We start from the raw sequence: 14,749 nt of genomic DNA, 5'->3' as shown, positions 1-14,749 counted from the left end.
TGGACCACAATTGCTAGTCTATTATTTATTCTGATTCATTGACATAACAACCACTTGAATGGAAAATATCAGGCGCGAACATAAGTAGGTGAGTAGGTATGATCAGGTATTGTAAACATGTGACAGGCCATTTGTGGTATTTAAGTAAAATAAAGTAACCTGAATGTTTCTTCTTGACATATGTTGGCTTTGCTAGATTAATAGAAATACCATATTGTTTAGCTATTTGCAGGTATTAACATTTAATTAAAATGCAAATGAAAATGAGTTTGAGATGTCCAACTGCAATTGAACGTACCAAGTAGTTAGCGGCTAAAGCTACAGCCTTGTGCCGTATGATACAATGACAGCGTAATGGATTTGTGCTTTATTGGGATCCAAAAAAGTCGCGGTTGAATCTATATTTTTTTCATTTCGGTATGGTGATGTTGGTGGCTATTTGATGTGATGGTAATAAAGCAAGTCGTGGGGAGAGTCCAGCAAAGTGTTCCACCATCACAGCAGAGTAACGCTAACTGCTACGCAACCACCTGCGTAAAAAACACCTTCAAAACAAAAGCATATTACAGTTATTGCATTGGCACCTCTGCATTATTTTTCATGTTTATGTTTAAGTTCACAGCACACTGTTGGTTTGTGACGTGATTGTTGCCTCTTCTTTGGAACTGTGCGCCAAACCATAGTTATGTGGGAGTCAAAATTAAGCGGCTTTGTTTTACTTTTTGATTTATTAAAATCCATTTTTGGACATTTTAGATCGTAGCAAACAAGAATCTTGATTCTTATGTGAGTATTTTATTATCATTATTATTATCTATATATCTAATTTTTATAGCATTTGCAGCACTTACATTTTAAAGTAACAGGCAGAATACACAAATTAATTCGTTAAATTGACAGTGTAACATTTTTTTTTTTTTTTTAGTTCCAGTTTTAGTCCTTGTGTATTCTGTGACCCTGTTGATGACCCCGCAGACGAGTCTCAGCAAGCCAGGGTGACTGGCTGTGGAATTTTTAGTCAGTTGCGTATTAAAGCACAGTTTTGTTCAGGTACAGCCTGACGGACGAGCCCGGCACGCCCTGCGCTCCAACCGTCTCACATCTCTCCTTTGTCGAGGCCTTTTTTGTGGTTGGTGTTGATTTCACCCGCTTCCTGTGCACTTTCACCCCCGGGGGACACATTTTAGCAGAGAGAAGTGAAAATTCAATAAAACTACACATTTTGACTGTAATCTTGCATTTGGAAAAGCACTAATATATTCTCTCGCAGTTCAAAAGTCATTTTGACATATTCGCGGTGTTCATTGCTGTTTTTTTTTTTTTTTTTAATAAATTGGTTGCACTTAGGACAAGTCATCGCTCTTTCACACTTGCACTTAAGACATATGTGCACAACAATATATAAACAGTGCCTACTTGAAGTTTTATGCAGTTATTACAACTAAATGGTTACTACTGTGTGAGTGAAGTCACTTTTTTGATACTGATGATCATTCTTTTAATCCTTTAAGTGTTTAAAAAGGTTTTTAACACAACATATCTGAGTTAAAAAATGTGGATGAGTATTAATTTTGAAATTTGTTGGGGTTGTTTTTTTTTTTTTTGGGGGGGGGGGTATTTTTATATTCTTTTGATAGTGCTAATTAAAACTATTTTGTCCGATTTATTTATTAATCGACAAAATAATATGCTCATCCAGTATTATATTATTAGCTGCAGCCCTACGGTGAATATAGAACCTTGTGCAGACGTATTCATTGAGCGTCGTTAACCCTTGAGCTGTGTTTTGTCCATTCCTTTGATCTTTACATCAAAAGCATTCCACATCAAAGGGAAAGCGTCGGAAGAAGACACTAGGGAGCTGAAATTTCCCAAATGTTGACAATATGTCAAAGTTCATCCTGACATGACCACTTAGTTATCAACTACCAGGTGTATGCCATCCCTTGGCTAAAATATGGCAAGAATGTTGTGGAGGAAAATGGTCAAAATAGTGCACAGGGGTTTTAATAACCTCAACAAATATCGACACTGAAAAACCGTTTCCCCTGTCAGTGCATTCATTATTTGTCACAAAAAAATCCTGTAGTATTTTTCAAAAACATTCTTATCATAATGAAGGTTTGTCACTTTAAAAAAAAAAAGTGAAGCATCACCAGCTTGTCATCAGTAGCTCGATAGTTGAACGTTTTGCCGCACCAGGAAGCGAAAGGAAAAGGTATAATGATATCAGACGGGATCCAGCATTATAGTACTACGCTTATTTTCTCTTGTTTTACAGTCATATGAAAAAACAAGCTATTTATCCTTAACTTAATGAATCAGTGCAGATCCTGCTCCCAAAAGGGCCACTGTGGCTTCTTAGCTTGTAAAACTGTATCGGTCTAATGCAGATAAAGTATAGTAAATTTCAGATTTAAAGTGTGATAGTTTCTAGACATACATGGCCCAGCGTGTTCACTAAGGAACCGAAACACTTCACACACTCTTGTGTGTCAGAAAGCAGACTTTCCTGAATAAGTAGCTGTGTCTTTTTGCTCTGCCGGTTCAACTCTAAAAACTTGCCAGACCAGAAATTCAGCTCCCGAGTTTGAGGCTCGCCCACACAGAACTTCAGAAGAGCACATGTGAGCACTTTCACATACACGCACACACAAACGTCTTGAAAGTTATGTGCCTCTTTTATTTTCGTCTTCACAATCTAGAAGCCGCAAGGAGTCATTTTCTGCATGTATAGCTCTTTCAGTTTTTTTTTTTCCACCACCGATCTGACTTAAATGTCTGTATACACAAGTCGATGTGTGTGATCAGGGTGGGACTGTGGAGAATGGATCACTAAGTTGTGTGGAGAGAGGCCTCTGTTTTTCTTTGCTTTGTACTTCCTCTTTCTGCGCACGCTAAATAAATCTCATCTCTTTGACGATGCGCTGTTTTGTGTGTGTGAGATTCAGATGTGATGCAATCGCATGCAAAGTGGTAGCCTGGTAGAAGGGTGGCAGTATGGAATGATTTGACCTTTGACCCTAGACTCTTTGAGACGTGTGTCTTTTAAAGATGCATACAAAAATAATTACACAAGCACACAATAACACTCAACATGTATATAAATGACTTGGTATAGTATAATGTAAATGTTAGGGTACATTGATCCAACTCAATTATTTTTAATCCACCAAAAATTTGCAGAGAAAGATCCTCAGTCAGTCTTATTTAGATACATTGTGTTATTGTGGCCAATCAAAATATTGCTCAACAACAGGAAAAAAATGGTTTCACTCATTTATTTAGCTGAACAGACTTTAACAGATGCAGTTGTAACCATTCAAATTCTGCTGTTTTTGAGACAAACCCCAAGAGCTGGCTGCAGCCTTTAGTTTTGAGCATCAGGAGCAATGGTGTTGTATTCTTTGTCAAACACCAAATATTTAGAAACTAACATAAAATAAAACATCGTCCATCCTGCTCGTCACTGATTTGCTTAAACGCAGTGTCCTCTAGTTTAGTTTGGCAAAGAGCCTTGCTATATTAGCGTCTTTGTTGCTATCATTAGCTGGGTTCTTTACATCTTTGGCCGGCTAAACTTGAGCTACTTCTGTGGTATGTGAGCTCCTTCTCACAAAGACAACATCTCACTCTACCTTTATCAAAGATGCCGTCAGTGCAATTTTTAAATTTAAATTCATCATTGTTCAACATTTCACACTTCCTCTGCTCCTGAACTTGCCCTACCACCCAAAACAGGAGGTTATGTCAAACATACCGATAGCCAATAAAGTGTTCACGTCAGGCTGTGATTAACAATTGTTTTTCAACCTCCAACAACTCAAGCACAAGAAGCACAACAGCTGATCTAATCATCCTTATCCTATGCATTATCACGACAACTAGCAGTACAGTATGTGGAAAGTTGCATATATGCATTTGTTTGTGTTAAGTAGGATCAGCAAAATGAAAACAAATGGACATGTCATCCTCTTTTTAGGCATCCCATAGGCATGAAGCTTATACATGTGTGCTGATAACATCAACTTCACCTCTTCAGGCTTTAGAATTGTGCAATGAGATAACGTGCATCTTTGTTCTTGGAACGAGGGAGGATCAAGTTTTGCAACATCCGCTAGCTTGTGCTGAGTCTCTTGCCTCTGTAGCTTAAAACACACACACGCGCACACGCACAAATTTGTTGGGCAATATTTCTACCACTGTTGACGGTTGTCTTCTTTGTAGCCTAGCTTGCATTGTGTGTTTACATTGTGAGGAGGTGTGAACAAGGACCATAAACACTGCAGCGGTTTGTGATTTCTATGGCCTTTCTCCCTTATCACTGACCTCCATTTTGTAGATGTAGGACAAATTATAAAAGTGTAAGATAAATCGGTTTATCTTGCGGCAACATCAAACTCACTCTGTGTAAATGCCGCAATTTTATTAACCACTCATTTGGGGACTATGCAAAGAGATTTGCGGCGGTTGCATGCTTGGCTGGAGGAAGAAGCCGTCTTGTCCTAAAACTTGCTCAACACAAGCACTCACACACCCTTCCCTTTAGTCTATTTTCAAGAGGTTGACGGTCAAGGAAGCTGTGGGAAACCCAAGCGGGAAGAGATGCGCAGGACCCTGTGGGGGCAACAGCACCCACACGCACACACAGGTTGAGGAAACTTTCTCTACTTTGTTCTCTACGTTCTCTCTGCCTACTGACCCACATTCCAGAAGAATTCGGTCACTGCAACGAAGCTGGCAGCCAGCGCTCGTGGGCATGCAAGTCATAATCTTCAATGTCTTACTGTCCCTCCCTGTCAGCCATGTTTTCATCTACGTTATCAACTTCCTATCTGATGGTCACAGTTTATTGCTCCCCAGGTATGTGCATGTGTGTTTGTTGATCTGGGTCACACTTCTTTGCACAGTTCCTCTATGCGTGCGCGTCCCTTGCCCTCCCTGTCCGAAGGTCAGCGTTACATAACGGTGATGATTCACTTGTAACGGGTAGGATGTGTTGCGCTTTCCTTGGGTTGCTGGTGGTAAATTGCTGCCGTTTGTTTTGCACTGCCATTCAGTTCGGCAATGTCACACCGCTGCTCCCAACACCAAATAAACACACTCAGCCTCACAAGTTCTTGTTTTAGCGCCTGTTGTGCTTTATTTGGAATTCCACATGGTTCCCACCCTCCACAAGAATATTATCTCAGTCAGTGCCTTACATGATTTGAAAAATAATCTCATTCAATAATTTGACAATTTAGTATGTCAAATTCACCTGCCATGCATGTTTTTTGGAGTGTGGAGGATGCCGGAGCTCAAGAAGGCTTGGGGAGAACATACAAACTCCACACAGTAAGGCCGGAGCCAGTTGGATTTGAACTCGAGTCCCTTAATTGTGAGGCGGACGTGTTAATCACTGTGCCACCGATCCGCCCCATTTCAAAACAATTGGGTCAAAATGATCCCAAATTGGGTACAAAGGGCACCAACCCAACTTTTTAATTAGTCCATTTTTGTTTTCACCCAGCCATTTTAAAGGAGGTTTTTAAACCAACAAAACTGTTTGGTCAATTATAAGCCAAATTGGGTCAAAAGGGGCTGTTTGAGTGGTTTCCAAACCAACATGTTTATAGGGGACCGACTGAACATTATATGGTATTAATTTTTAGCCAAAATGTTGGATTAGACCATTATTGTTTGACTCAACTGTTTTAGAATGATCTATTTTAACAAACATTTTTTACACTCTAAAAACAGTTCACTCAGCAATAACCTAAATCAAGTCAAAAGGGGACAAACCCAATGTTTTCAGTTTTACCCAAAAAGTGGTGCCAGTATTTTTGTTTTGAACCAGCTGTGATTATTTCTTAACCAACACTTTTTTTGTTCTATAAAAATAGTTAGGTAAAAAAAAAAAAGTCATGTTGAAAAGGCACAAACAAACTTTATAGGTTGTAAATCTATTTGTGACCCAATTTGAGTTCATTTAAGCGCAATTATTTTTAACTACCTTTTTTAAACACTAAAAACAGTTTAAAAAAATTGGGTCAAAAAAAGGACCAACCCTGCTTTTGAATTTATTAATTTTGCGCAAAGATTTGGGTAACTCTTTTTTTGATCCAGTTTTTTGTTGTTGTTGTTTTTTTTTTTTTTTTTATCAAACTGTTTTTACAGCGTATTGGTTGGCTACACTCTTTGGGCTCTATTTCTGTGACTGGCAAAAATCCAGTGCGAAGCGTGGCGTAACTCTGCACATAGGTGAGTTAGACTTGTAGTTTTTAATATTGAAAATGAGCACATCTCTGCAAGTGGAAGGAGCTGTGCCGCTATAGGATTAGTCATGACCAACCTCAAACACAGCCAATCAAAGCCGCTCCTGTCATGCATTTGAGTCTCAACCAATTAATCGACCAGTTATTCTCTGATATGAAATCTTTTTCCCTCCTTTGATTTCCTCATATGCATATGCATCATATGCATATATTTATAAAAACAAAGACAATACAAGTTCTTATTGTATTTTATTTCAACTTTTAGTTTGTGGTTACATTTGGGTGGATTGTCATACTTTGGTTAAACACAGTTTGGAGCGTTAATTAGGACCATGCAGCCACGCCACGACAGTGCATCAGATATATCTATTTGCCTGTGTAATCTAGAGATAATCCTAATCCCGTTAGTGCAAACACTGTTGCCATCTGTGCCTGCAAACACCATGGTGGTCATTATAATGAACCCATCAAAAGGTCATCAAGATGTCACACTGCATTTGTGTTCGCTGGCTCTCATGAGTCTCTGAATTTTGTGTGACTCAATCACACCAAAGGTGTACAGGTTCTGCAGGTGAGCCTATTACAATACTGATAGGCAGTTTATAACAGAATGACAATCAGAGATAATTACATTGGTAGTTGGATTTATGTTGATTTATGGTATCAGAAATAGCAACAATGACAGCCAATACAGCAAGTTTGAGGTCAAATTTATATATATATATATATATATATATATATATATATATATATATATATATATATATATATATATATATATATATATATATATATATATATATATATATATATATATATATATATATATATATATATATATCTTCAAATGTCCACTTCCTAGCGCAGATATGCTGTTGCCATGTCGATACGCTGGCCCGCAAATAGTGCACCTCTTTTGAAAGCAATTAAAGGACCTGTGTTGTTTGGCCATGTTTGAAGTCCGTTTTGATCACTCCCACAGCGGCGCAACCCTCTCTCCTGCCCCGCACTCGACTGGTAAATGACCAGCATTGGATCTAACCCACCTTCGCACAAAAACTGAAGTCCCTACTCTTGTTTGCCTTTAATGCCTGTTTCTGTTCGAGGGGAGTTCTTCCATACCGTCTCTGTCGCCAAAGTGTTAACATATGTGGACTTCTGTTGGATGTCGTTAATGTGAATGTAGGATTGTAGCCCCTGAGAGACTGTAAGATCTGTTGTCAACTCTTATTATATAACAATGTTATATAACATAAAATTGACTTCATACTACTGTCAAAACATACATCACCTACCTGTTTCCTCAACTTCATCATGATGCAAGCTGTTTTCATCGCAATGCCCATGGATGTGGCTGTGGTAATTTGCACCTCATTAAGTTATTACACCACAAAGTGATTTCACACATAGCGTGCAAAGTGGATCGTGTTGGTGATTTGCGGGAGATGACGAAAAACTCCTCAGACGGGATTATTAAAATGCCAAGGAATTTGAAACAGTTACAGCAACACTTCCTTCTATCTTAGGTGCATCCTATGCCATAATTTACTGTTATGACACAACCTCTTACGGTAACTGCATGAAAAAACATTCAACAATCTTTTTTTTTGGCTTATAGATCATAATAGACTGACGTTTACAGGGCGGAGCGTTGGATGACATGACTGATGCAAAACAAAACAAACAAAAAAAAAAGAGTAAAAATCAGATGGCGGAATCGGTGGTGGGTTTTGTTTTAGTTTAAAAGGTTTTGTTTATTATACTGGTACTCTGGTCTTGTCACACATTCCAAAAACATAAGTCCTAAAAATGAGCTACTGCGGCAACACTATTATGACCCAACAAAATCTGTTAAAATAATTATGATAGTCAGACATTCTGGTTCTGATTTAAAAAAAAAATGTTTTGGGGACGGTGTGTCTGACAGAGAAAATCAGTCATTTGTTGAGCAAACGTTTTGACACGGTGGGGGTTAAACAGTTCTTGACTGGGAGGAGATAAGCTTGGCCGTTTTTGTTAGGTTCTCTGTTGCACTTCATAGGGGGTCGGGTCCAACTGGCTGCCTCGTACAGTTACAGGCCAAATGTTTTGGACACACCATCACATTCACTTTCTTAAAGTAACGATGGCCATTCATTTTACTTTAGTTAGCTCATTGGTTCTTCTCATAATATCAATTTGAATTGTTATTCATCATGACTTTCAACAGTAGTCCAATCGGCTTGTCGAGTATATTAATCTGACTTCTGCACAACGCAAATGAGGGTCGCAAATCTATTGATAAAACATTACACTAGTTAACTCTGATAAGACACACTGGTGAAGTGAAAACCATTTCAGGTGACTACCACTTGAAGTTCATCAAGAAAATGCCAAGAGTGTGCAAAGAGAGCAAAGGGTGGCTATTTCAAAGAAACCAGAATATAAAATTTATTTTCATTTTTTCATTCATAGTTTTGATGCCTTCAATGAGAATCTACAATGTTAATTGTCATGAAAATAAAGAAAACACACAGAATGAGAAGGTGTGTCCAAACTCTTGGCCTGGCTTTAATTTGGACTCTGATATCATTAGTGGGCAAGCCTTGACAAGCAAAATTGTAATAGCACTAGCTTTAGTTTGTGAGTTGTATTTTTTTTGTGCCTGGGCAAATCTAGCGCCATGTGCTTGGAGGTTTAAAATACTGCGCTTAACCTTTCTGGACTTTTAGGCACAACAACTTTAATTTTTTTTACTATGCTCCCTCGTTATATGACAATTTGGCGGCAGAGTAGACTGAAGACGAGCTCAAATAAAACCAGGTCATTGTAATGCATGTGGTGTAATCCTATTTTGGTGGTTCCATGGTATTTTATTCATAAATGGGACAAATAACATACATGTACATGAATCACTGTCATTTTTTTGTCAATTTGTCAATTGGCTCCCACATAACCCTCAGCTTGCCCTGTAGAATATCTACTACAAAGACACAAATATTAATAGGAACACTCCAAAAGTAAATTGGGGTAAAATTGGGGAAACCCTCTCACCTTGAGCCTTCAAGTTTTCAAATGTGTATATCCATTTCTAAAAGTCTCCAGATCTGCAATGTCAGCAGAGTAGCTCATATATGGTAGTACACAAACCTCTCCCAAAATTTTGCATGTCTTGCTTCTGCCTTTATCTCTGGTGCCAGTTGAAACATTTTCCAAAATATGATTTTTCTTGGATGATTAGTTTCACAGAAACTGAGATAAAGAAAAAAAAGCAAACAAACAACTGCTTAACTTCAGAGCCATATTCTACAAAAAACTGACAAGTATCAGGTTCAACCTTACTTTTGTGAAATATCAAATTATTTTAAAAATGTATTAAAAACAACGTTTTGATTTCGTGGCAGTTTTTGGTACTGCATGTTCAAGCCTACACAAAACAGTAAACTAGTAACTATGCCCCATAAATAACACACATTTTAGGGTAATCTCTGGAACCACAAATACTACCCTTAATCGTTTTATTGCCATTAAAGTGTCGAATCGTATCTTGATGCGCTAGAAGATGAGAGGCATTAACAACATGGCAATAAGTTGTAACTTGTTACTGAGGACTGAGAAGCAGTTAAAGTCAGAGCCACTCGACTTTGTCAGCCAGCAGATGTTCCATTGTTATGCTCAGCGGTGTAAAGTTGCCTCTGCCAAAGTTGGGACTTGGGCCGCGTCTTTTGAAAGTGGGCCCATTGAGTGCTGCCGCCGCCAACCCCCAGCGCCTTCTGCACCCCCAAGCTACTGAGGCAAGGGGATTTTCCCTCCCCCCCCATCCAACCCCTTTGCAGACCTCATCTTTGTTGCCTCACAACCATTAAAACCATTACAGCCTCCACCCCCACAAACATGCTAGGTATCTACTTTAGTGCTTGTGTTCTTTGTGCCCCCCTACGGGTAGTAAGGCCTAATCAGGTGACCCCCACCCCCAGCCAATCCCACCCCCACGCACATCAAAAGCCAATTTATTGACCAATTACTGCAACTGTGAGAGAACAGCGTGGATTATATTTACATCAATATGCATTTGAATGCTTGAAATGCAGAGCCTTAAACTCATGCGGTGTTTTTAACCACAAGGGGCTGTGAAGGTTTGCTTGTTTTGGATGCTTATAAGACCTAGCCGTTATAAAACTGTCTTTTGCTTTACAATCTTAGTATTAAGAGTCCATATCATTCGCCTATTACAAGGCCCAGGAAACACACAGGCAGCACACACTTCCTGTTTTTGTGGTAAGCCAAAGGAGGCAGGAAGTGAGATGATCTGCTGTTCTTTGACTTTGACCTGCAGACACCAGAGATCTAGAAGGGCTTTGGCTGGACAATCACATTTGAGAAAAGCAATGGAAAGAAATTAAATTCAATTAGTTGAGTGCTCGGCAGATGCTTTTAGTGGTCAGGGCCTGACGTGCGACCTTCATACGGTTCCGCTACCCTGAAGGGGAGTGTGTAAACAAAGCACACAATTACTGAAGTAATTGTTTTAGGTATCTGTACTTAACGTGACTATTATTTTTCTCATGACTTGACTTACATATCCCACATCTGAAAACAGATATTGGCACGTTTTACTCCTTTTTTTTTTGTCAAAATGGGCTCATGACTTTTTCCGTCGTCTGTGTATGGCGCCACAATGTAGAAAATAGGCGTAAATACAGAGAGTTAAGGTCAACCACAGTTAAGCTCTTGATTGATTGAAGTCTTAAGTGGAAACAAACATGGAGAAATGTGACCCAGTAGCAACAATAAAACCCCGCAAGCAAGATATTCCACATCCATGACTTCAGTTAATAAAACTGCTTGATGTTGTCAATTAAACAAATGATTTGTGGTGAGTGCAATGTCATGTGCCAGCCAAAAACCACCATCATATGCTATTCAAAATGTCTTATCTGAAAAGAAAGCACACACACATAATCAGTTAAGGTGTATTGTTTCAGTTATTTTCTTTACCTTATTTTTTGTGTGACTTTTTGGTTACTGTGCTGGACCTTGTTGTCATTTCAAAGCTGACTTATTTGTCAGAATTGAGTTCTTTTTCTCTCACAATTCAAGCTCCATGCAAGTTAATAAAAGACGTCAACTAGTTTGTGTTGAGAGAAGAATTTTCTGTTATCCAAACAGGTATTAAGCCCCATATGGATGATAAAAACTTTTATTCTATTATGTTTCAGTCGGTACTTTATTCTAAACTTATAGAATAGAGTATAACTTATAGAAACTTATAGAGTATAACTGTACTTCTACTTTTACCAGAGTATTTTCTCACAAAATTATCTGTATTTATGATCAACTGTAGTTTTTGACCTCTCACAAGTATAACAAACTGTATCTTCAGTTTGTTATTCTTGTGAATTTAGGACTTTAAACATACGTTATGTTTAAAGTTCTAAATTAGAGTTATATATTAGATTCTATATTTATGTAAAGTCTAGGCCAGGGTATATTTTGAGGTTGCAGCTTTGATCGGGGCATAAGTGTACCCTCTTTGTTCTGGCCCACTCCACTCATGCTTGCTTTTGTCTCCACCCACTGAGACAAGAAGGCTACAGCGTTTCTACTATTACGTCTCCTCAAGCTACATTCTATTCTATCCGGATGTTCCCAGGGCAACCAGTGCAGGTGGTGTAGAGAAGGTGAGCCACTAAAGCTCTTTTCCGTTTTTTTTCTTTTGTTTTCCTTCTTTCTTTTCTTTTTTTGTGTGTTTATTTTGGTCTGCATTTCCCGCCACTCGGAGTGCAGAGGGAGGGGCGTGGTTTCAGTCGGTATGAAGAAAGGCTGGCTCAACACTGCCTCGCGCCAAAATGCCGGCGTTATTTAAATGAGCCCGGTGGGTGCGGCCCAACTGTCTCCATTTCCTGTTAACTCCCTCTGAGCTTCAGCAGAGCAAGCGCAATACAAAGGCGCAACTTTACTGAGGCACTGATGTCATAAAAACAAAGCATCAACAAATAAAACAATGTTCACTCAACGTTGTATAATTTGAGGCATTTTTAAAAAAAAAAAAAAAGAACACACTTATCAGGGATTTGAGCTTTACTATGCACTCTCATTATTATTCCAAATTATATAAACATGTAGTTGTATAAATTGCATTCCAATGGCCAAATAATAGCATGGAAGTGTATGTGAAATGTAAGTACTGTATACACTTTAGCACAACTATACTAATAATACACATTTGTATAAAAAAAAGCACACACATGGATTTAGAAAAGTTCCAACTTGATGAGCATTTGAGAAGATTAACATGGACGCTGATAAAAAAAAAAAAGTCAGCCATGCACGCTATTTACTTCCTGATAGTAGAACGGCCACGAGTGGGTGCTGTCGGTGCCTTGTTTCAGCAGCCTTCACCACCACGTGATACCTCAAATTTGGTTTGGTGTCCGCCGGATGCTTAGTGTAGGTACTCTCGTTGCGATATGTTTAAAAATATGTACGTCTTTTTAGTAATACCCCTACTTTGAAGACATTTAATTTCTTTAAAGCGCTTGTATTTTAAGATTTTTAAAAGATAGTACCTGATATCATTATTTCACTGAAGAGAAACCATAAATTATAACAATACATCATTTTGAGCAACGAATTCTCAAAATGTGTGATTGTTTACATTTTTTTTTGTCACAAGCAGTTGAATCTTAGTATTAACCTAAACATTAAAAAAAGAGATTAAAACAGTGTATATATAAACACCAAAGTGTTAAAAAAACAATCTAATTTTACAATTTTATAATTTTCGTACGGTTGCCTAATGCTAACAAATAATGTAAAATGACATAGACTAACGAAAATGAGCTCATGTACATGCAGAAGAACTCTGTGTTGTCTGGCATATTTCAGCACAACATGGTCTCTTAATGTATGAAAAATGTGTTCCATATCTAATGTGCCTTTTTTACAACTTCCCAGTTGAGACCACCTAATTCTAATAGAAAGGCGTCAGGTCTGTCCCAGCAATAAGGACATTTTGCTTCATCTGTAAAACATTTGTCTGCAAAGAACATGCCAAAAGTGTCTTTTTTTTTTGCCACACATGCTGCATCTAAACACACATGTACATTCATGTTTGTGCACCACATGGACATATTACGAATGAGCTTCTACTGCGGAATCAAGCTCTACAAAGAACACAACGGTCTCTCTAGCTACACATGCATAGAGATAAAAATATACACGTTCATTTTCTTGCACAGTTGTTTTGAGCCTAATACTTGATGTACAGTATGTTGGTTTAATTTGCTTGATTGATTATTGTTTTTTTGACCATGCAAATTTAATTTTTGTCATCTTAGTGGGTCTGATTTTCACTTCGTATTTAAACTAAAATTGTTTCTTTTGGGGAAAGAAAAGACCTGCTTTGTCTCTTTTATTCAAATAAATAAAAATGGGTCAAAACTAACCTGAAGATCTTCCTCTTATAGTAATATAATATTGTAATATTGTAATGTAAAAGATTTGTATTAATACCCCTCACTAATCTTCAGGGAACATAAAAACATTTAATTATTCATAGAATTCTCTTGAGGTTCTTTATTTTTAAATTGAAAATAGGGTTAGACTGTCAAACGAAAGGCCCAAGGGGCCACAACAAAAACATAAAATCAGTCTCCAGCCTAACATGGGAACCAGATGATAAGAACAAAATCGGATGATAAGTAATTGTTTTTAGGATTGTAACTGCTCTCTAGTTAAACACATTCACCCATCCATTTTCTATAGCCGTTTATATTAAAAATGTCAAATTTATTTGATACTGTAAATAGTTATAAAATGAATACAAAGTGAAGTGTGTTTTCTACTCAGGTTTGTAGTTAGTGTAGTGTAGTGCTTCCTTCTAATCGATTAATGTTTGAGCACCAAATGTTTTGCAATAGATGTTTAAAGGCGAAGTCAAGACAAAAATTTCCTTTACAATAACGCTTGGTCTGATTCTTTCAAATCTACATTTATCGCAAACTAAATAAGCTTACTGCCATCTTGTGGTCAAAAATGAAATAGCGGAGCCCACTGAACACTTTATTCTACTCTGCTGTAGTTAGGACTTCTTTTCTCTCCTTCAACTTTCCTCAAACAGAGCAGGCAATCGTGTGCGTTCCTGGAGTGGTGCTAAAGGCGAGTGCGAAAAACCAAACATAATAAAGAAATGAATCAATTTTCTGCTCTTAGTCACATTGGATCGGTTTCAGTCATTGCTATGACCGAACAGTTAAAGTTTGTGTTGATGGATGGCTGTTCACGAAGAATCGTCTTCAATGAGTCTCAACAAACGCGTCTGCTCAGCATCATCTACACTCAAGTCTGACCATGCTACTCTAAATTGGTTTGTACTTAATTTGCACTGTATTACATGCGATGTCTTCAAAGCGCAATTTACACTTTTCATCTTTGTTTGATGTGTGTCTGTTTCTCTGACAGATGCTACATGCAGCGTTGTAGAGGTGCACCAATACAAGAGCCGCAGCATA

General features: G+C 38.0%; 1 long non-coding RNA gene across 1 annotated transcript; it reads left to right on the top strand.

Annotated features, from left to right (window-relative positions):
- Nucleotides 1–646: 646 nt before the first annotated feature.
- On the top strand, nt 647–1,421 carry LOC148413042 (uncharacterized). The gene is made up of 2 exons (XR_015867847.1): nt 647–786; nt 926–1,421. It is a non-coding gene; the product is annotated as an uncharacterized LOC148413042 (long non-coding RNA).
- Nucleotides 1,422–14,749: the final 13,328 nt, after the last annotated feature.

Source organism: Hippichthys cyanospilos, chromosome 14, assembly GCF_059441005.1.
Source record: "Hippichthys cyanospilos isolate Australia breed blue-spotted pipefish chromosome 14, RoL_Hcya_1.0, whole genome shotgun sequence".
Classification (NCBI taxonomy): Eukaryota; Metazoa; Chordata; class Actinopteri; order Syngnathiformes; family Syngnathidae; genus Hippichthys; species Hippichthys cyanospilos.
The sequence above is the reverse complement of the archived record's forward strand: the minus strand, read 5'-3'. Positions and strand labels throughout refer to the sequence as shown.